The sequence below is a fragment of the Misgurnus anguillicaudatus genome, chromosome 3 (genome assembly GCF_027580225.2).
Source record: "Misgurnus anguillicaudatus chromosome 3, ASM2758022v2, whole genome shotgun sequence".
Lineage (NCBI taxonomy): Eukaryota > Metazoa > Chordata > Actinopteri > Cypriniformes > Cobitidae > Misgurnus > Misgurnus anguillicaudatus.
The window spans coordinates 19065119-19089240 of record NC_073339.2 but is presented as its reverse complement, the minus strand read 5'-3'; the positions used below and the strand labels follow the sequence as shown (position 1 = coordinate 19089240).

General features: G+C 35.6%; 1 protein-coding gene across 13 annotated transcripts in view; it reads left to right on the top strand.

Annotated features, from left to right (window-relative positions):
• Positions 1–24122, top strand: part of tenm3 (teneurin transmembrane protein 3) — a 693684-nt gene that overhangs the window by 276105 nt on the left and 393457 nt on the right. The window contains exon 1 of one of the 13 annotated variants that reach the window (XM_073862723.1): positions 5369–5388. The exons of the other annotated variants lie outside the window; for them this stretch is intronic. The gene's annotated coding sequence lies outside the window, so the exon portion shown is untranslated. Of the gene's footprint in view, positions 1–5368; positions 5389–24122 lie in introns of those variants that run through there. 13 annotated transcript variants of the gene reach the window in all.

Sequence of the window (24122 nt, the reverse complement as noted above, 5' to 3'; positions counted from 1 at the left end):
CTTGATGCCGTCCTGCCTTTGAATGCTCCTAAAAAGGCAGCATTTTAGATCTTTCGGACGCAGCCATTGTTGAAGAACCTTTCAAGAACCATATTTTTTACAGTGTAGTCACTAGTCACTTGTGCTCTCCCCTTTTTCAGACAGCAAATAAAGCCCCCCTAAAAATGGCCTAACGATGCCCCTGATATAAAGTATTAATAATTGTGATTTCCTGTTAACTACACTATTTGAATGAACTAATGCTAATGTGTACTGTGTAAAACATTATTGCAAAAGCCAAATTGTTTGTCACTGCTAGTTTTAATCGTGGTAATAGTTTTCATCTTACAGCGTCTACATTTTTACATTCCATTCTGCCCTGTTTAACAGGCAAATTATTTTAATTATTTTCTCCAGTGCTATTCCCTTTTTTCTGGCTCGCTAATTCATTTTCATGAGTCATTAATGTTATATTGTCTCTCTGCCCTACTGTCCACAGAGTAGTTGAACTCATTTGTGCACGGCTAAAGCCCATTCAGAAGACAGTGAGGACTTTGACATGCTGATCATATGACCCGTGCCCTTGTAATACAAATTGCCCATCACTCCTACAATCGCCGAGTCCCTCTGGCATCATTCTATTGCCTTTCCTGGCATCATTCTATTGCCTTCTACTCTGCCTGTCAGGCTTCACAAAGAAATCCTCTTCAGCTTGGTCCAAATGATTTTTCCTTTTCATTTCAACCAAATTGCTTTCAATGTAAGTCGTTGGCTTCCTTTTGTTTTCGCTTTTCTATTCGAAAAGAGACACGAGAGTGGTGCATGCATTAAACATTTAGTATCAGTAAAATAAGGCCATTGTAAATGGATTTTCTTTTGACAGCTACTCTTAGACGTTGTTCAACAACCAACAAGTTGATTAAAGAAGTTGTACATAAATATATACAAAACCCTCTAAGTGCATCTGACATGTTTTCTTGTAAATTAGTTTTTTTTTAATCAGGCTTTGGTGTTTAGGTTCAGTAATTTCACTTAAATGACAATGGAAAGGTTATAGTCATTGAAATTACTTATTTTCATAAATGTCACTTTAGTCATTTAACTCTTTCCCAGCTATTGACAAGTTAACTTGTCAATTCAGAGAAAACGCTTTCCTGCCAACCAGGTGGCGCTCTTCCGCATTTTATAAAACCCGGAAGAATTGCCCTATATGAAAAAAAATGATTATGTGCCTTAGTAAGTTTAACTTAAAAGAAATGATTGAATTCTATTAAAAATGTAAAAAGTAAAAATAACACAAAAAATTAAATTATTCTAAATTAACAAAGTAAATTTCACTTAATTTTATCATGTAAAATCCACCCAAATTTGTAAGAAAGAAATTTTGTGTTGAAACTACTTGAATTATTTAAGTTAATATAACTAACTAAGCAGTGGACTTCTACTTCCCAGCATGCTATGCATGGGACTGCATTTGGAGAGTAAAATTTGAAATTAAACGCTATTATTACGCAAAATTAAAAGAAAGACTTGTTAGTGTTTCAGGATAAATTATCTTTGAGATTTAGAAGAGTTTCTGTTTTGAGTTTTGTAGTTACCGGTGCTTGTATAGAGACAATAGGTGACACAATGAAAATCATGATGTAAACAGTAACTGTGCTTATTCCATTACTGAGACCTACTGAGTCTCTTCTTACTTGCTAAACATAATGTGGCAGTTAAATGTGGAAAGTTAAAATAGAATAAGAGTTTAAAAAACGATTGGATTAAACCATTCAATTGATCTGGTTGCACCTAATTAATTTTAGTGTACTAAACATAAAAAATTGAGTAAATTCTACTCAAAATAGTTTAGCTACAATTATGAATATAAAAATCTGAATCACTCAATTGATAAATTATAAGTACACTTAACTTAAAAAATATATCTGGAGTTAGATCAATTTATTGTGTGCATCTTCTTGCCATATTAAAATGAAGTAAATTCAACATAACATTTTTTTCAGTATAGAGCAAGCAGCTGTATCTGTGTATGTTTTGAGGATCACTCCGAATCTGATCTCTATCAAAAGTCCTTCACAAAAATTGAATTATTTTCGCTTTTTGCTCAAAATTTGGTGTTTTTGAAGAAACCTACCCAAAGAAAACTAATGAAGGTAGCATTTAACGTTTTTGTTGTTGTTTAAAAGCAGTGAGTCTGTTCTTTCATTTCATATATTGTATGTTTATACATTTAAAGAAGAACATTTTCTGGAAGGCATTACACTTTTGTGAAAATCATGAAAAATGCTTGGGCTAGCTGGCAACTTAAAAAAAAATGCTGGCAGGGAAAATGTTAATTATTAATTAACACATTTGACTCTCTTTAGCTGCAGAACCATCTAAGTGCATGTAGGCTTATTTGGCAAAAAACTCCACTTTAGACAAAACACAGTAAACAACTGCAATATCACTGAACATGCGACTAGAAACAGTGCAAATGATGAAAGTCAGAATGCAAAAATGAAGAAACTGAACTCATTAGGGATTGCTGTGATCCATGTTACTACAACATAATGATTGTATCAACATAAAGATAAAGATCAACATAAAGATCCAAGTACTCACAAGGGACCCAACTTTAAATGTGATCCACGGTCATCTTGCACATCGTAGTCCATCTAATTCATCTTTCGTGCACTTAGAGGACAAGTCGACGTGGCATTTAGCCGATTCTGACATTAACACAGTATTTCCGAATGGCGCGAGGCCTGGATTAAACAGATTTAAAGCATAGGTATTTACTGAACTTGATGAACTTTTCGGTGTCTGCATCTCTTCATGGCACCCACAAAGAAAATTCATGACATAAAACAAACTAAACAAAACATTAAATTATGTAGTGCTGTTGGTTAGTAGCCATATTATTCTAAACTTTAATTGCACAGAAAATATAATGCCTTAATGTATTTTAAAAAATCATACAAATGCGGTCCCACTGGCACCATCTCAAACCCGCTAGTTTAAGAACCACTTAATACTTCTACACTTACTTCTTGCTTTTTATTACACTAATAAATGCTCTAAAACTTTTCTTTGTGTAAATGGTTTCATAGTTTTCTATTACTGTAATTTTACCTCACTCCAACTAATCCAAAAACATCAATGTGTTGTGGACTATTTTGTCAACTGGTGGATTAAAAACTTAAACATTGAATTACTGGCTATTTGTCAATACAAAAATTCACAATTGTGAAGGCTTGACCTATAGGTTTGCGTTCTGGTCTGGCTCGGTTACTAAAAGCAATCGCTGACGTATGCCGTCCTCAGCTACCTCTGTGATAACTGCCACTGCCATCACCAAGGCAACTGTTGCCAGCGTTCCATGGCTTGTTCGTCATCAAATACCATTCTTGTTTTTTAGAGAGAGAAGGAGAGAGTTGGATAAACTCACCAGAGCTGACTGAGGCAAAGTGAGTGACCTTTTTGACAAAGAAAAAGAAGACATAAAAGACTTTGCGTTTGAAGCCCATTTGAAGCGAAGGGCAAACTTTTAGGAAAGATCAAGGCAACATTTTGATTAAATAGCAGGGAGGAGCGAAGCAGTGAGAGAGAAGGTGCTGGTGGGCCTTCATGGGTTTACGAACATGCTGGCATATGCACATTGCTCCCCTCATCTGTATCCGTCTCTCTCCTTACTGATGGGCTTGTAGTATTCATCTTTCTGCTGCTATCCATCTCGAGCAAAACAAGATGTCACAGGCACCATCTGTGGGCCATGTTATTTTTATTTTTCGTTTTTTTTCTATCTTCCTCATCCACCCTCTATTTTTGTCAGAGTGGAGGTGTTTGTGATTAGCCCCATCCACCTGGCTAATTAAAAAGGCTGGCAGGCTGACTTGCAGACGGAGGAAGCACTGGTGTCACTTCCTGATTATGTACCTGTTTTTGAAAAGAGCACGATGTGTCAGGGCTTCTCTCAATCTCCTACGCATAGGTACAGTATTTCTCCCCCATACTGAACAGGTGGCCAGATGTTTCATTTTTTTGCGCGCTGAAGCGCTGGCATGCTGTGGAGGCACTTGCCACTCCTGATGGAGTCGAAAGTTTTTCTGAACTACTGTAGTGAGCTGAAACAAGAAGTTCTGGTGTTCAAGCTTGACTTGAACTTTTGCTGTTCGGTATTATGAGCAGTATGAGAGAGGACAGTCCCTATGATAGAGTTGCTGTTTTATTATATAATTCAATAACAACCGCAGGGATTACCCTCAGAAGACATTTGTTTATCATCCTGGAGCCGTTTGGATTTAATTTGTGAAGGATTGACGCACTTTTTTTGGACTTGAAGGTCGTGGACTATGGCTGGACCCCGTATCATTACATTTAATCAACAGAAAGATCTAAAATATTTTCTAAAATATCCGAAAATGTGTTTGTCTGAAAAACGATGGACATATGCAACACACGGACAGCTTGGGGGTGAGTAAATCATGGGTTTATTATCGTTTTTGGCCGAACTATCCCTTTAAAGCTGAAAAAAATATAAATAATATTTCATAAACACATTTAATATTGCTAAAGAAGTAAGGTAACACCACTGACAAAAAATGTTGTATGCAGTCTTTAAGTACATGCACACAGAAAAAAAATCATTAAGCTGTCATTTATGTGTACTCATAAAGTCAAAGAGTAATCTAATAATGTGGTTGAAGTTTAAATGTTAGAAAAAGAAATCAATTTTAAAACATCTTGACATACCAAAAGTGGACATTTCTTTAGAATGACCCATATACTTTTATTCAGCTTTAAGACTTGCGAATGAGAATATGAAATGATTTAATTGAAATGTTTGCTATCTTTACGGTGTGAGAAACCCCTCGGATACTATACAGTACAAATCAGTTGTTTGTCTACACTAGCCAGGCCATCTGCCCAGATTGTACACCTGTTGCGTATAGCGCTGTGTTGTGTATGTGCTTGTCAGAGAGATGTCACTCACCTGTAAAGGCCAATTTCACCTTGTCCTTGTAATGTTTACCAGCACTGTCATCGCTATCATCTAGTTCAAGTAAGAGGGTGAAGGTGCTGAGGTTTGCCAGCATCACACCCACATCAGATTCTTAATGCAGGTGGATACAGACATGCTTCTTGTATCTAGAAGAGGAGGGGGCGAGCACTTACGCCAGTGGTTACTGTAGTTGGTTTGATTCAGATACCAAACCCCTCTGAGAAACCTTGCTGATACTGCCCATGAGAACAGCTTAGCATACCAGCGATGTCTAGTTCTGAGAGGGTTAATATAAAAATCTGATGATTCACTGTGTCAAAGGCACTATTATAAGTGTAAGTGTGAGACTGAGAGACTTGTTTTCTTATACTTAGAGGAAGAATACAAGAGGCAGCGTAGTCAGCGCAGCCAAGCTTCTCATGGTGAGTTCATATTTCACACTGTCAATAATATGCAGTCTTTTCAACAGGTTTATACACATGCAATGCATTCCAGGTCCTCTCTTTTATACTGCATGCTGGTAATAATTAATTGCAAGATATTATGCGATGTTTATCCACAGCCTATTGCTGTTGCTAGTGCCATTGTTCTACTGTTTAAGCACCATGAATGCTAAATCATTTTAAAATATGATTTCATGGATTATAAGGACATTATTTAAAATGCGCATGTCTGTGGTGGAGTCCCTGTGGCCTTTGAATGTGCGTCAATGGCAGGCTGATGATTGTGACTCTTTGTATTATATGCAGTTATATTTAAATGTTGTTCTTTATGTCATTGAATGCCCAAATCTAGGTTGGTGAATGACTTAATCCTATGACCTTCATTTCATTTAGGCTTGAAGTTCATTTAAGTTAGTTCGATTGAAAACTTGAAAATGCATTTGTTAAAAATGTTATTTTTATTTCTTTACAGTAATGCCATAAAAATATTTTTGGTTCTCCAAAGAATCTTTTAAGTCAAACATCCATATTTTTCTTAACTTTTTATAGTGTGTAGAACATTTTCCACAACACTGAACATTTTGTGCAACAGAAGCTTTTGCACTCAGGTGTTAAATACAGGAGCTACACAATGTCATAGTGCAGTGGTTCTCAAACTTAAAATTTATGACATAAAACATTCCAAAACTTAAAATTTGAATTAAACAAAACATTAAATTATACAATGTATTGATGTTGGTTAGTAGCCTTATTTTTCTGAGGTTTAACTACACAGAGTTTATGATAAATTAGTGTTTGTTTGTTTTTTTGTTTTTTTTTAATAAAATGTCATTAAACCGGGGCCACCTTGGCACCATTTCAGGGCCCCCAGAGCACCATGGCTCCCAGTTTGAGTTCCATAAAAAAACTTTAACATCCAAAGAAGCTTCTGTTGAATAAAATGTTCTTTGTAGTAAAACATGGACTACTTAGATTAGAAAATTGAAATAGATTTTTTAAAATAAAAATGATACATTCTTCAATTGATAACACCTAAAAAATTATATTATATATTTATATTTTTACTTTTTACAGTATTCACGTTTACAGTGGTTCTTTTGACTATAAAATGCATCTTTTAAAGGGATAGTTTAAAAAAATCTAATTTTAATTTACTCACCCTCATGCTATTCTAAACCTGTATGAGTTTCTTTTTTATGTTGAACACAAATTAAGATATTTTTAAAAAATTATAGAAAGCACCCAGTTGACAGTATAGGGAGAGCAGGGCACAACCTAACGCTTTTTGGTTTTGGCTCAATTATTCAAAAAATATTTGACTTTGATTAATTATATTTTTACACAAGCAAAACACACATCTCTGCTACAAATTAACATTTGAAATTTGTTTCTAGTACTTACCATTCTTGGACAATTACACCAAACATGACAGAAGTGCAAAAGTTATACCCTATCCCATAGGTGGGGTTAATTGTAACAGGTAGGGGGTTAGTTGTAACACTGTTAGTTGTAAAAATGTAGTTTGCTGGCAAATATTTCAATACTATTTTGTCTTTATACTTGAAGTGGATATTGTTTATATATCTGTCTATAATAGACAGGTATCCACACTGTATTCATTCATCCAGCCCTTTTCTAACAATAGTTTAATTATAAATGGATACAAATGTCTAAATATGTGAGAAAAAGCAGCACAAGACAAAACATTTTTTTTTATATGTGACCCTGTCTGTAAAAATCATACTACAGTTTCAATATAAAATTCTGAGATAATGAGCATCAAAGTCTGATTTTAGCCATTCATTTCATTATGATTTCAATCTTTGACGTGACCTTATTCAATCATTATTAAAGATATGAACAAAAATAAATTTGACACACGATTTTTGATAAGACAGGCACATTTATTTTGTTGGAAGCCAGCAATCATTTGTGTGTAGCCTATTTAAAACAACGGCAAGAATTACGTTGGATTTGGTATCTTACACACCCAACTTAGAAACCGAAAAAAAAAACATATGATGAAAAAATTTACTTACATGCCACCAAAACACTCATTCATCATTAACTCTCTTAAAAAACATTATACATTTCCAATAATTTTTAGGTAAATTATCCCTTTAATCTTTGATTAAAAATTTTATTGGGGAGCCAAAATAATTATTCTATGACATCGCTGTGAAGAACCTTTTGTAGCACCTTCGTGTGTGTAGTGTAGTCAAACAGGTTGTTTTCCCACATAAACACACATACTTTACAAACACATGCATACATTCAGCAGCCCTGGTTATAACATTTCTATTCCAACTGCAGCATGATGCCTTTCCTTGCTTAGCTTATCCATAACGGTAGCGGTGGGAGGTACTTTGAAGTCGTTCTCTCTCTGTATGCAACCAAGTCAAAATGAGAAGAAAAAAAGAATGAATAAAGGAAAGGCAGCTTGACAGAAAAATGTAATAACAACAGCAGTTACGCCAGTCACTCTTTGATCAAAGGCACCATCTACAACACTTGAATGAAGCCGTGCAAACATCCCTCTCATTTACTGACCTCTTCTGAAGGCCTGCGTTGTCAGAATGACATCGGCTAACCTAACATACTTAATATAATAGACTCGTTTTAGAGGTAGGATGGAAGAGACTCTTGTTTGCTCAGACTCTGACCTGTAGCCAAAGGGCCATGCAATGTTGTGTGAGACGTCAGTTTAGTTTAAGGGGGAAGGGCGAGTTTAGAGGGGCCATGAAGCACATTGCTGTAAGGATGTCCCTGTCAGATTAAAACTGACCTGTTGTCTGACAAGCTTTCATCTGGTTGAGGGTAAACTTTCAATAGGGAAAGAAACAGAGGCTGCCATCGCTGCGCTACAGAGGAGAAAATAGATGGATAAGGTTGTCGTCTACACTGTTAAAAGTAATACCGAAATCTAACTTATAAAAAATTAGGCAAGTGGCTGCATGATGTTTTAAGTTGAGTCAACTTGCCTTTTTTAAGTATAACACTTTAATATTTTTTTAATACAAACGCAACAAAATTAAGTTGAGTTAACTAAACGTTCTAGTATTACTCAGTTTAATTTACTTTTCTTGGTACAGGTAACTTTTTTATGGTTTGTTGTTGTTTCCATAAACATTGATCTAGACTTTAACTTTCTGTGAGACGAGGGCACGAATTGTTTATTCAATCAACGTGCCCACCCAGTTTAGTTTTGGGCAGCTGTAAGCTGTTAAATTGCACTGTTCAAATGCAGTCCCATGCAAAGCATGCTGGGAACTACGAGTCTACTGCCTAGTTAGATATCTTTACTAAAATCATTCATGTAGTTTCAACACAAAATGATTAAGTTAATTTCCTTCTTACAAATTTAAGTGGATTATACATGATAAAATGAAGCTGAATTTACTTAATAAAGTGTTAATTTAGAATTACTCAAATTATTCATATTTTTATGTTATTTTAACTCAAATTTTGATTAAAAAACAAGAATATATTTTTTTTAATACAGTTTTATCTTTGTTAAATCTACTAAGGCATAGAAACACTTTTTACAGTGTAGAAATGATAAGTGTTGAGAAATATCCTTGTGTGACTGTAAATATTTACATTTATACATTTAAAGCTATACATTATTATCAGTAACTGTTTCCTGGGATCAAACGCAAACCTTTGCACTAACACAACCCTCTGCCAGATGAACTATAAACTATCAGAATTGTTATTATTAAAATTTAAATGAAATGTATTTGTTTTATTATAAAGTATATGTTTATTGGTAAATTTAATATTTTTATTAGATTTAATATTTTTTATTACATTATATAAATCCCCTCTGTCGGATTGACACTGGGTTTCTCATTGCTCTCCCTTCACGAAATGTTTTTGCTCATGCTCCAGGGCTAATTGGATGCTCCTCTTTCTTGAAAAGCATCACGTAACGCTGCCTTCTCCTCATTTACTTACACTGAATAAATGTCTCTACTGCCACATCATCCTTGCCCTGTGCGCACGGAAATGTGGATGTAAAAGCATTAAACTCACATTTACACACACAAAAGCAGACCTAAAGGAAACGGCTCCGGGTCTGCTGCATCAAATATACAGTCCCATGTCTATAATAAAAGAACAGGACCAATTATTCTTCCGTCCTTGAAAACACGTGTCTGTTTCTGGCTGATCTGAACTGGTCAAATGAAACGTTGTTGTCCACCTTCAAAAACTGAGAGAGTCATGTTTAATCAAACAAGATCATTTACAATTTAATTAAATATAAATATAATAAGTTGTTAAATTGTATGTGAATATAGTCCAAAAACAAAACAAACAAAGCTTTTATAAATATCAACAGTATGAGCAGTGTTAATAACAGTGTGCTATTTTTATAAAAATGTAGAAAAGTCTTAACATATTATTCTTTGTGATGACAGTGTTTTCAAATTAACAGAACTATAGAGTGAGTTGTATAATAACAATAATCGCATGCATATTTAGATCAATTAAATGTGTCAGAATTTTTTTTTACTCTAATGAAATAATACAGTTACATTACTGGTGAGAAATATTTATTTAACAGGTGTGAGTGTGCATCACATTATACACAAAGTTTTGTATAATGTTGAAAAGACACATCACACAACAGCTTCAAGCCGAGAAAATATTCAAGAACTTTAAAAAATGTACAGTTTTAAATATTTTTTTCTTTCAAAGGAAGGCATTTGATAATTTATTTTCTTCCATAATTTGAAATAGTTTAAATATTCACATAATATAGAATGTACACATCAAATTCTTTGCTTATGCGTCTTAGCATATTTTCTATGTGGGCTGTACATGTCCTTGTTTTTGGATTGGGGTGGGGAAATCATCCACGTTTAAAAGTTGGCCGTAGTGCTGAAGTTGCTAAAAAAAAGGCTGTTTGGAGAGCACACTGTTTGATTGTTTGTAAATAGTGGTGAAATATTGGGCTCGCGTGCTTGTACTGATGCTAGAGAGACCTTTCAAAGCTCAATGGAATGAAGGGTTACAGATGGGTCACCATGGTTATGAGCGGTAAATGGCAGAGCTACTCGTTCAACCGGGCATTTATGAAGAGAAATGGAGTTGTGCAGTGTAAAAACTTCATTTTGATTGTGTTTGTTTACCAGGGCTTTTTTATTTCGCCTTTTTCTTATAGAACTATCTTTTCTTATTGCCTATTTTGACTCTTTTTCTAGTGCATGTTTTCCTAATGTAGTTTGTCTCAGTAGCAGGCATCCGGTTTATATATACAGCGACGAAATGGCCTCCATGATCCAGACACAGCAAAATGGCAAAGCATAGAAACATGGCGATTGTTCTCCTCTTTGAGGGGGGGGGGGGGGGCATAAACAATGAATTAATAAATAAAATAAAATCCTCTTTCATTAAGGAACTTTGCCGTACTTGTTGATCTTTAAATCACAACGTTTGCAGTGTACTAGTTTTTATAAGCGTTGTTATTCTTTGCTTTAAACAAAGGTCATCATAACATGTCAAGTAGAGGCTATAAGCTAGGGATAATGTACAGTCAGCCATTCAGTATTACAGAATGAACCCTGACATGATGATTGCAGAGGGATCTTGTATCACACTGAAGGGGGTTATTTTGTGATAATTATCAACTGACTGTACTGTAAAAAAGCTGCCATGCTGTGTACAACTTTTATCAAATTGGATAAGCAAGTCATTTGTTTTTGACTGGTATATAAACTGTAAAAAATGTAAATCAGCATACATTTTTACTTTAACATTACAAATTACGTTTTAATAAATACATTGAAGTAAGTGTTTGTTTGTTTTTTTTAAATAAATGTAAGTACATTTTATAGAATTTTTTATAGTGTAGTTGACATAACTTGTAAACAAGTTGAAATTAGTAACTTGGGACAGTCGTTGGTTGTACTGTATTACAAATGAAGAGTTTGGTTCTAAAACGCAATACATACATTTTGAAAAATTTTGGTAATTTTGGTTTTCTATACCAAGAAAGTGACAAGATGAAAACCACTATTTTCTGTTACAAAGTTTCACATAGCATATTTAGGTTATAATAACAGATTTTCAAATATTTATTATAAAAACTGATTGTTTTTACAAAATGCAAAATGCTATAAATCTATTGAATCAATATATAAATGTGAATTCATCTTTGCCATGTTATATTCATTTAGTTGACTAGTGGTATACACAGATTAAAAAATAAACATTAATGGCACACTGTAAAAAAAATTGTTGGCTTAGTAGTAAATTATTTATATTAACCAGTTCCACAGAAATTTTACGTTCACTCAATTTCTTTTACCAAAGTGTTATCTGAATTGTTGTTTTTTAGTTGGCACAAACTTGACTCAAATATAAAAAAGTATGTTTGCTCAGCTAGCGTTATAGTTTATTCAACTAAAATGTTTTAATCAGTTGAATCTTTAAAAATTTACAGCAAAGACTATTTATTTATTTATTATTTGGGGATTTTTAATAAACTTATTTAAAATAATTTATGCTGGCATTGTTAACAAAATTATTAACATCAGTCATATAAAAACAAAAGCTTTTAATTTACTACAATCACTTATCTGAACATACAGAATTAAGTCCACTCTAAATAGAGGGCATAAAACAGTCAAAAAAGCACTCCAAAGTCAGTCAGAACATCTGCAAGGCCATTTAGGAGAACTTAGACAGTTTTGCCATGTATCTCTTCCTCTCCACATCATCACCGCTCTGGTTTGATAAACAGAGTAATATAAATAAACACACACATACATAAATATATGTTTAATATAATAAAGCTTGACGGTGAAAGACTTTATTCCCTAAAATAATTTTAGGCCAAATTTCCCTCAGACATCACACGTAATTAAACACTGGGCTTATTGGACCGTGCTTACCACTGACTAAAATACTGACATCTCTTAACATATCGTTTTGCCTCAAAATGCACACCAGTATGTATATATATATACAAAACGTTGAGTGTTTTTAATATATACAAAACGTTGAGTGTTTTTAATAATATCTGAAATTTATTAACTAACCTAGTTCTTGTTGTTATAACATTATTTATTAAGGCTACATGGATCAAAAATAATAATGAGGCCTGTTTTATTTTAGTGTGTTTTTGGTGGGGCCTGTGACAATTTTGGGACTGACAGTAAAAAGTAAACCACTGGCCCAACTGAGCCAGTAAAAATATCCTTAGCGTTGAGCACTGAATAAATCCATTTCATTGCTGTCCTGTGTAAGACAGACTTCTGTTCACACAAAACACACTATTATTTTCTGTCAGCTGTTTATGTGAATATTGTTGTATGCAGATGTGTAGATTTTCATCTAAGGCCACTAAGTTCTTACTAGTTTCATTATTATATAATTAATTGTACTAAATCACACATTAAGCACATACAGCATTTATTTGTAGACTTTAAAGTTTACATTTGAAGTTTACTTTTCCTAATTCGCCCTCAATTGAAGCATAATCCTTACTTGCAACATGTGGGAGGATATCCAGCGTCGCTTTATAATGAGTACACATACACACACACATTCTCTTTGCAACTTACAGCTTCTCTCTTGAGAAGTCCCACTGTATATCTCTCTATTTCTCTATCTCTCTCAGCAGGCCTCATTACTGTACCTGTAAACAGTGACAGAGAGGAGAAAAGGTTGTGAAAGTCAGTGAGAAAACTTGAGAGATGTACACAGCATTCTGTCAACACTAAATATACAGTAGAAACCCGTACTAAGCTCAGAGGCAGATGCACCGGTTCTCAAAGCACTGGAGAGGGTCTCCATGTGGCCCAGCTGTCTGCCAGCTCAGATCAGGTCAGGGTACACGGCGCTCACCACGCCACATAGAACAGAGGACTGCGGCGTGGCCTTTGAAGTACTACTCAGGACCCAAGTGGCTCTTTGCATTAAAATTGTAAGTCACCTCAAGGTGATATTGGCTAAAGAAGACGTTTTTTAAGTTCTGATCGGTTTACAAACAGCAGTTTGTTTCTGTACACAAAGCTGTCCTCCAGCCCACACCCTCTGCTCAGTCATTGGTCCCCGGATGGGGCTGAAGCTGTTTTTTGGATCATGACTGTACCTACTAAAGTGCACAGAACTGTGGCGCCTCTGTTCTTTACCACAACTCGCCTTCTCCTCCCTTAACTCATAATGGAGCTCATTACTGTAGCCCTCCATCTCTACTGTGTGCTATATACACACATCAATATTGATGAGGCGCTGATGTCATCATCAGTTTTAAAACTGTTTTGGAAGAGAAACACTGATTTATGAGCGTTTGTTGTAAGACTTTTGATTTATTTTAATTTGCAATACTTTTTGTTTACATGTTTTTGTAATATTTTGCATGCATTTTATAAAAAATAATTAATTCAATATAATAATGTAACTCTTTTTTATTTTCATTTAAACAAAGCCTATTTTTATTCCATAATACTCAAAACTTTAAGTAAAACAACCAAATATTTAAAGTCTCTTTACAATTTTCGCATGACCTCATATTTTCATATTTTTTTCCATAACCTCATTTATTCAGGCATATTTTTCCCTATAAATGTATTTATTTATTTTTGGACCATCATAATAAACCAAAGCATATAAAAATATTAAAACTTAAAGTATAACAACCAAATATTAAGTAACTCAAAGTCTTTTCACAATTCCTATGACCACATTCGGTCAAAAAAATATGTAATTGTATTACTTAAAGATTTGTATTTTTATAGCAGTGTTTTTCTGTATCAAGCCGATTCAAAATGATGGTGATGTTTAAAATTAACTGCTTTTAAGTAGATATTGTTTACATTTTAACATTTCTGATTTAGAGAATGTATTTAAATGGTTAGATTAAATAGAAATAGGTTCTCAAAGTAACAACTGCACGCCACAACTTTTTACAGTGTACCACCAACACATATTCAGAGATTAATTGCAACTAAAGCAGATGCATTGCTGACTATCTCATTAATAATTTTGTTTCTTTTTTGTACGTTTTTATACTCTGATGTTAGGAGGCATCCCATGTGTGTTTAGCACCATATTGCTTAGATAAACTAATTAGTCATACTTCAGAGTCGCTACACTATTCACATAATGTAAAGAAATGCTAATAAGATTATAATGAATTGCTCTTCTCTGTTTCACTGACACCCACACATATTTAGAACTTAGAGAATAAACAGCTCTTTTTCTTTCCTTTCTCTTCAACGAATGCAACTTTAATTTACTTTATATCCCTATACATTATTAAACCATCCACTCAAAACCTATTCCCTTTTAGTGTTAGCCATTTCCCTCGCAGAACAAATTAAAACGAGAATACCGTCAGACCATGTGAATCACAGAGCACACGCATAAACAAGCTGTTTCTAGTTTTGAATATTGTGTTTTGCCCTCTTCTCTAAATTGATTTGCATTCTCTAGTTGCAACCACTTACCCTCAGTTATTCAGCTAATACGCCATTAGTTTTTTGTAATTCCACTACTTTATTTCAGTACTTGCCACGATTATAAGAAAAATAAGAAGAATTTTTAACTAAAACTAAATAAATAAAAAACAAACAAAATAAACGTAATTAAATAAATGTAAAAGTCATTTTTACGCATTAGATCAGAACATCAATTTTGATGTTCTTTAAAAATAACCAACAGGCTGTAAATAGGTTTTCATAAGTATATATATATATATATATATATATATATATATATATATATATATATATATATATATATATATATATATATATATATATATACAGTACAGCATATGAGATATGCTCTTGATCATTATAACATAGTAAATGTATGTTTGACCCATACAATTTTTTATTAGTAACTGTCAATGTTGTTTTCAGTTTATTTGTTTTATTTCACAAATTGTATGAGATTAGTTATTTATATATAGCTGCTTTAAAAGTAAACCTTTTAATCTAATAAAAATAGGCAATATTTAAATGATTAATATAATCATTTAAATCTATTGAAGTGAATTTTTATTTCTTTATGTAATGTCTTTTTGTGTCAAATCAATTACAATTTATCTTTAACTGAAATAAATATTTTGATAAATATATAAATGATTTGAATAAATATTTCTGTATTTATTTGCTGTATGGCATAGTTTGAAGCAATGGCATACCATTTCCAAAACATGCAGCAAAGGAATGTTTTCATTTGGATACTGTGTTGTTTCAAAACATTTATTTTGGTGGAATGTATCAGTAGGAATTTAAAAAATAAAATGCCAAAATTTCTCAGCATGTGTATCTCATTTAAAGGCAAACTATTTATCATGTTTTATCAGAGATGTTTGTAGATATTTAATTTAATCATTAACAGAATTTGTTGTGTCGTCCTGCCTGAAGATGAATTTCAAAAGTAAATTGTATACTAACCGTTGCGGATGAAGATATCCTCAATGTGTTTTTGTATATACGAGTCCCTGTATGCACTTATCTGTGTGTGAGATGGAGAAGTGGTTCTTGGCTTGTGTTATGGTGTTCAAGCAAGTACCACATCAGGGTGGGGCTTAATTTAAACACGAGACAGCAGGGCAGGATCTGATTGATATTATCTTACAGTATGAAACAGTTAAACAAAAAAAGGTCTTATCAGCAATGTGTTTTATTTTTTCTTTCAACGTCCTTGAGTACAATGTGCCAACAGAGTCTCCTCAGGAGAGTGTGACCATAAACACAACAGAAGAGAAATAAAATGTGTGTGTGAATCTGTGCACGCCCCTTATCTCTCTCTCTCTATTTTTCTCTCTCTGCAAGAATATATTTAATTGTCCTCGTTGTACAAGTGTGAACAACATGTGCACAGGTGTGTCTGGATTTCTGTTTGGTTTTTAACCTGTGAACGTGTCTATTTATGTTTAGCTCCGAGTGCTGAAGTTGGTGAGGAGTGCTAAAATCATTCCCTCGCTACCATAGATACACAGTCTGAGTGGTTGCCAGGGTGACGGGGTTCTGACCTGTAGAGGCAGGGGAGGGATTGACCCGTGTCAGAGCGCATTTGCTGCTTTTGACTCGTCAGCCGTGCTTTTCCACTCTGCCGCTGTCTCTCAGGTGTCTTCAAGGCCCTGTGCCGCTCCTTTGTGAGCCCTCCCCCTATCTGCCCGTATTATTCCCTCCATCTCTCCACCCCTGGCATGGAATCCTTTTCTTTCATTTCATGCTGGAGATCAACCGTCTCGCTGGTTCTCCTGCCCAGCGTTGGGCCAGTGATGGGCACGGTGGTATTGTTTTCTCACTTTAGGTGGGGCGAAGACCAAAGACAGCAAAGCAAAACCCCACACCCTTTAAACATCTTTAGCTGTGCCAAGTAACTGTAGATGGGGTAGCTCGAACAAGAGCCCAGCAAGTGGGGCGTCGTTGGTGAGATGCCCCCCTCCGTTTGACATGTGCACAAAGGCGCTGACCCCTCCGATGCGTCTCTCTCAATCCCACCAACCCAGCATCGGTACCCCTCACACGACAGCTGTTTTAAGCTGAGAAGAGATCACCCTCACATTTCATTTTTGTGTTTGTGATAGCGAACATTATTATTTTAGAGTATAGTCTTTTGGCTCATAAAAGGCATCTTTCGGTAGGGTTTATTATTATTTTTTTTGGCTGTCAGCAGGATCGTGCCGTTGTCATGGAAGCGAAAGAAGATTTCACAATGGTAAGAGTGGCTAACTTTTATTAACACATCTAATAGAGGTCAAAGGTTTCGTTTCTTTATTATTTTTTATTGATTTATTTACTATTGATTGTTCTGTTCATGTTGGTATTGTTTAATACCCATGATAGTACTCAGGGCTCAGCAATAAGATTTTCTTGTTGGTTTGAGATTTTCCGGTGTGCTAGCTGCACAACTATTTTTTCCCATCTCAAAATAAATAAATAAATATATAAAATTCACATTTCTGATTAAAAATGAGCAAAATTCCAACAACAATATTAAGTACATCACAGAAACCAAATCGTTTTGGTTGCACATGTACTGTACGGGATAGACACAAAATATTCTATTTCACAGGCCGTTGGCCATCCTCATTGTTGAAACCTTGTACTTGAGTAAACATGTCTCAAAGCACCACAACTTTTAAACGGTTCAATATGCATTTTGCATGTATTTTCTGTGATTGATGTAGGACCTGCTACATTGAACTATTTTTCAGGACAAATTCACACATGTGCTTTTAATGCAGTGACGGTCAAAACAGAACAAAGGCTGATGCTCGATGTATAATTTTGGCCACCATTTTGCCATCCGAGACAAATATCTGATATCAAAATTTATTTATTTCATCATTATTGCTTAGTGTGACATGCACTCTGACTGACAATCAATTTCCTTTGTGATAAATCAAAACTTTTTGTGTCTCTTCCTTGCGGTATAAATGCTCTCATGGCGGACATTGAAAAAAGAACCAATAGCATTTGGTTTACAAATGTATTTAGATACAAATTGATACTAGCTTTTCTATATGATTCAATAAAATAATTCCTTTTTATTATTTACCATCCATTAAGAATATTATTATCTCAGTAACTTTGAAGAATAACCAGGCCACCAAATTGTCACATTCACTCCAGCCACGGCACCTTTTCCCCCTATGGTAAAAAATAAGTACAAGTGCTTTGCTGTACAATTTCATGTCAAAACATAATACCAACTCTGCCAATCACGACTGAACTCCTAAAATGAATATCGTAAAGTCTAACATTAAAGTCTGTTGATATCGTAGTCTCACTTTTATGCAAGACCAGACTACCATACAAACTGACAAGCAACAATCATATAGGAGAGCAAAATAAAATGGCACCCAGCTTACGATGTGATATTCTACTCAACAAATGCAACAGCAGAAAAAAATTATTGAAAACGAACAGCTTGGAAGTCAGCTTGCTGAAATATGCATTATGTTTCTATCTCTGCTCAGCTGATATACTGCCATTAGAGGGCACAGTTGGCTCTCCACAGCAGGAGTCTCTGTGCCCTCCACCGCACCCCTCCTGTCTCTCTCCATCATTCTCTCTCCCTCTCTCGGCTTTCAACCCTGTTTTCTTTAAGAGGACAGGGATTGGGGAACTGGGAGACTTTATAGTAGATATGATCTGCTGTTTACATTCTAGGTTTCAAATATATGCTTGTTGCAAATCTCCTGCACATTTCTCAGCGGGTTTGCAACATCGTCCCACTTACACAGATGGAATTCGGATTTGCACAGCACTCATGTCCAGACACGAAAAGATGTGTTTACTCTTGGCCAAAACGGGCTCCAATTTACACCTAGGTGCGAAATCTTTGAGCTAAGAAGATTTGTTGTGTCATGGTGAGATGCAGCTTCTGTGTGAAACACAGACACATTTACACCTGGTATTAAGAAGCGTTTTGGCCGATCAGATCGCAAGTGGATGAGAGAGATGCACGGTCGTTCATATGTGGTGTTTTAATCCGTCTCTTTTTTCTGCTTTCGATTGCTTCTGTCCTGATAAGCTTTCGTTTAAATGGGAGCAGGTTTTTAATTGATAAGCACTAATATTATGTTAAAGTAAAACTGCTTGTGTTGTTTTTAACTCTTTCCCCACCACCTTTTTTTTAAGTTGCCAGCCAGTTCCAGCATTTTTTATGATTTTCTCAAAAGTTTAATATATAAACAAACAATATTGTAAATAGAGCAGACCCTTTGCATTGAAACAAAACAAAAAGATCATTTGTTCTATTTTTATCACTTCTCAAATATGGTTAGATTTCTTCAAAAACACATAATTTTAAACAAAAGCTGAGATAATTGCATTTTAAAATGCTTTTGTTAGAGATCAGATGCTGAACAAAGATCAAAACAAGCATAGACTATTTAGTGCTTTAGGATCTGTATATGTAGTGGCAGCCAATGTCTTCTCTTCCGAGGGGTGCAAATTCAAAATATATGTTCGGAGTGTCATGTGTGCTGTTCATTATGTTAAAATATGTGCTCGTTGCCTCATGTGAACCAATCTGCATCATGCGTCCTGTCAAAATACGTTTCTGAAAGGATCTGTGATAAAAGAGACAAAATACTCGCAAGACACTAAACACTACTTAACACTTAACTGAGATTACACATGAGATTAAAGGGAATCTATTGTCCAATTCACGTTTTTTTTACATTCCCTTTGGTGTGTAAATGTGTATTAGTACATGTTAACAATATGCAAAGGTACATACCCCATAGTAAATGATGACTTTTCTTGGACTACAACAAACACATGGATTGTAGGCAACAGTTTACTTTCTGGGATTGGTGATGTAAACAAGACATTATCATAATTCCTCCCGCTTTGGACTCACAACCTGTAAGTTAACTCCTGTTAGCATTGCATGACCGCATTGACCAAACTTTCTGACATGGTAAGGAGCGTCACATTTCCGTCTGACGGCAGAGGTTTTCAGGCCAATCACAACGTACAAATTAGCTGGCCAATCAGTGCATTTCAGGAAGAGAGTGAAATCTGGAGCTACAACAATTTATAGTATGTTGAAAATAATGATTCTAGAACCATAAACCACTCAAACTTTTTTAAGAGCAACTGAATAAATTGAAAGAGGTTGAAAGCAGTCTCTTTAATTTTATCAATGAACACTGTGTGTTGGCGTTAGAAGCCAGGATAGAAAAACATTGTGATTTACACATTAGATCAATAGGCGGAAGGTAGGCTACCTCGAAAGTGGACGAGCTCAAAATGTTTTACACCCTGTTTAAACCTCAGGGTTCCCACAGGTCCTTGAAATCCTTGAACGTTTGTGAATCTGGGGAAAACATGCAAGGCGCTTGGAAAGCTTCTGAAAATATACATGCACAGATACAAGTCTTGAAAGTGCTTGAATCTATTTTATGCAATAAGTTTTCTGGAAAAAAATCCATATTATTCCCTGTAGGATAATGTAATAAAATTTCTAGCCTTTTAAGCACACATGCTAAACTGTTCGCTTTAAATGTTTATATCTTCTGTATGCGAATGTTGACTCATACCAAAATGCTTTTTTGCATAGCTGTGTTTGACACATAAAAATGTCTCTCGTTACGTATATAACTGTTGTTCCCTGAGAAGGGAATGAGGCGCTGCGTCTCCCTTGTCATAATTCCTGCGTCCCTGTAACGCCGTCTTTGAAAATATTTCAGATAGCGATATACTTCCTGGCTCCCGCGTCACCCTGCTTTGTCATTAAGCCTCACCATTGGTTGAATTTGATAAACACATTCAGACGCACTTACCCCTGGAGGCTTCCCAAAGTGTCACCGCAGTGACGCAGCGCGAGTTCCCTTGAAAAGGAACTGTAACAATGTATCTTTAAAAGGTAACACAATGTAACCTTGCTCTTACTTGAAATGTGTTCCCACATTTAGTCCTTGAATTTGAGGGTATTGGACCTGGAAAGTCCTTAAAAGGTCCTTGAATTTGAAGTTAACTAAGGTGTGGGAACCCTGAAACCTGTATTTAGAGTCATCCACTTTTGATCCGATCGACCAAAACGTATCTTAATACCCAGTGTAAACATGGCCACACACTTACACATATAGCTTCACTTACCTGGTTTCAGGTGTGGGTGATTCTCTGCACAGTTGTTTTTCCTTTCCTGATTGTTTATTCTAGTTGATTTTGCCACTTACGCAATCATTAATATTGAACTTTTACACACTGTTGTTTTTAAAAAGAGTGCATTATGTTTCCCTTCACATTCTATAGCAGTCTTCACTCGGTTATAACATTAGCATTTTTCGTTCAACTGTTTCTTGAACTGATTTTCAAATGTTCCAGCCAAATTCTGAAATTAACTCACTCACTGAAAGCCAAGTGCGTATGAAATGATGCAGAGTCACGGTTGGCCAGCAACTTCATTATGAAATGCAAGATAATATATGGTTTGAATTGAAATAAGAATGATAGAATGATGTTAGTGGTTTGTGTGATTCAAATCAAAGACATACAAACATCCAACGTTTGCCTTGGTCAAAGCATTTATCCTTTTGGATCTTGTTCCTTTAGACATGTGGTGACATGCGGGATGTTTTCCACAACATATATAAGAATATAATATAGTTTTAAATGTGATATAGTTGTTAGTGACAGTATGTCTTTGTTGTTTGTTACAAGAGAATTGCTACACTACTATGGCTAATGACTCCCATTGTCATAGGGACATGAATGTGATTTTTAATGCCGTAATAATATGAGTACAGTTACATGGCCAGTTGGTTTTTATGGCTGATATGTTTTTTTTTTCATATTTTCTCCACTGATGTGCATACAATAGGCATTTTTATAGTATGTTGCATTTTGTTCCAACTGTAAATATTGCAAGACTAATGTCTGAGGTTTGCTCATTGACTGTATGTGGAAAGATGTGAATTGTTTGTGGTCTCTGAATTTACTCACATAGTGTAAAATCCAATATGAATCATGTTTACCTGCTCTGGTTCATCTGATCTGTCTTTAGGAGGTTTGGTGAAGCACTGCTTGCAGAAATGTCTGTTCCCCCCCTCAACTACTTTTAATTACACATGCTTTGATTCTCGTCTTTGTCTTAATTGTGACTAGAATCTGTTACATACAGCTTTAGCTAATTATTTAATTGTTGCCTCATTTGTGATAATTGGCCATCTGAACAAGAAGACATTCATGCCTGTGGCAGATTTTAGATTTTATCTCTCTCACTCTCTCTCTCACTCTTTCTCCCACTCTCTCTCCATTTCAATTTTAAGTTAAGTATGTTTTATTGACATGACAAAAACTGTACTTTTGTATTTCCAAAGCATTTGCAGCCAGGCTAAATCAAATTTCAAGTAATAAAAGTAAAAAAATAGCATTTAGTGCAAAACTAAAAGTGAAATAGTTACATTTATGTTGCGTTTACACCAACCGCCTTTGAGGCATCAAAATCACGTCTACCGCGCCTAGTTTGCCGCTTGAACAGTTTGAATGCATTTGCGCCTCCAGAGCGAAGTAGACTCGCGGTAAAAGCAAGCATTTGACGCGCGTCAGAGGCAAAATCTACTTCTTGTTGGAGGGGCAAGTGCTATGAGGTTGTCTGTTTGCAAGATGGCTGATGTTGATTGTGCATTTATCGAGAGAGTTACTGCACGGCGCGGGTCGATAAACGTCACGTGACTCAAAAGTGAAATGTGTATTTACAACTTACCAGGTTGCCCAATGTCCCCACTGACACTCTTCCAAGCAAGGTCCTTTTTATTCCTGTCTCTATAGAAATAAGAACATGTGTCGTATAGCTCCGGGTGACTGCTCACGGCCAATATCAAGTGTTCCTTCATGTTAAATGAGTGACTCCGGGCGGGGCTGCTGCCACAGCAGCAAGCAGGCTCCTGATTGGTTAACGCGGTGCGAAAATCAGCCAAAGTAAAACATTTTCAACTCGGGCGTCAGCCGCAAATTCAAATCAAACGCAAAATGCACAAAAAGCACCATTCGCGCAAACCATACCAGACGCTCAATTTGCGCCATTCACGTGAACTAGACGCGCAAATGAGGCAGAATTGCATCTACCGCACTGCGCCAAACGCCTCTTCCGCGCCGCGAGACCTCCAGACGCGTGTCAATGCGTTTTCACATTGACTTAACATTGAAATCACTCACACTTGACGCCTCTACCGCTACTGGTGTAAACGCAGCATTAGAAACATTTATTATTTACATATATCAAGCGTTCCTTCATGTTGAATGAGTGACTCCGGGCAGGGCTGCTGCCACAGCTGCAAGCAGGCTCCTGATTGGTTAGCACGAAAATCCGCCAAAGTTAAAAAATTGTAACTCGGGCGTCAAACGCAAAATGCACAAAAAGCACCATTTGTGCGTACCGCGCCAGACGCTCAATTTCACCATTCGCGCGAACTGGACGCGTGAATGAGGCGGAAATGCATCTACCACGCCGCGCCAAACACTTCTTCCGCGGCGCGAGACCTCCAGACGCGTGTCAACGCGTCTTCGCATTGATTTAACATTGAAATCACTCGCGCTTGACATCTCTACCATGGCTGGTGTAAACGCAGCATTAGAAACATTTAGTATCTACATATAATGGAGACATTAATTCAAGTCATATTGATTTTCAGACAGAGCAGTTTCTCAAATGTCTTGTTTGTTTTTTGGTAGAAAGTATACACATCCTTTGTGCATTCTGTTAGAAAGTGCAGCTTTGTCTCGACTTGGTTTTGGTCACAGTGTGAACATAACCTCTCCTCCTCTGGCAGCTATGTTTTCTGTGTCTTCCCGTCTCTATGGTGAGCTTGTGTCCACTGAGTCTTTATCTGCTCAAGATGGATCTCAGTCTTTTATCTGTCACTGTATACAGATAGTCTGCCATTCTGTAATCTCTATTTAGGCCAAAAAGACATTGCATTTTACATTGTTGTTATGTTTGTTCCCCAAAGAATTATGTCATTTTGTTTGATTTGTGTTATAATTTGGTGATGAGTATTGGTAGATTTTAATGAAACATCAGGACTAAAGCTTTGACTCTCTCTCTTTCTCTCTCTCTGTCTCTCTCTCTCACAGTATCTCCTTATACTATGACATGTAAACAATACATACTTCTCCACACCCGTCATTGTGTCTTCCTAATAGGTAGAAAAGGTTCCCATTATTTGGCATGTTGTCAAATCTCTTTATTTCAAGGATTCTGCTTAACTTTCTGTGCGTACAGTC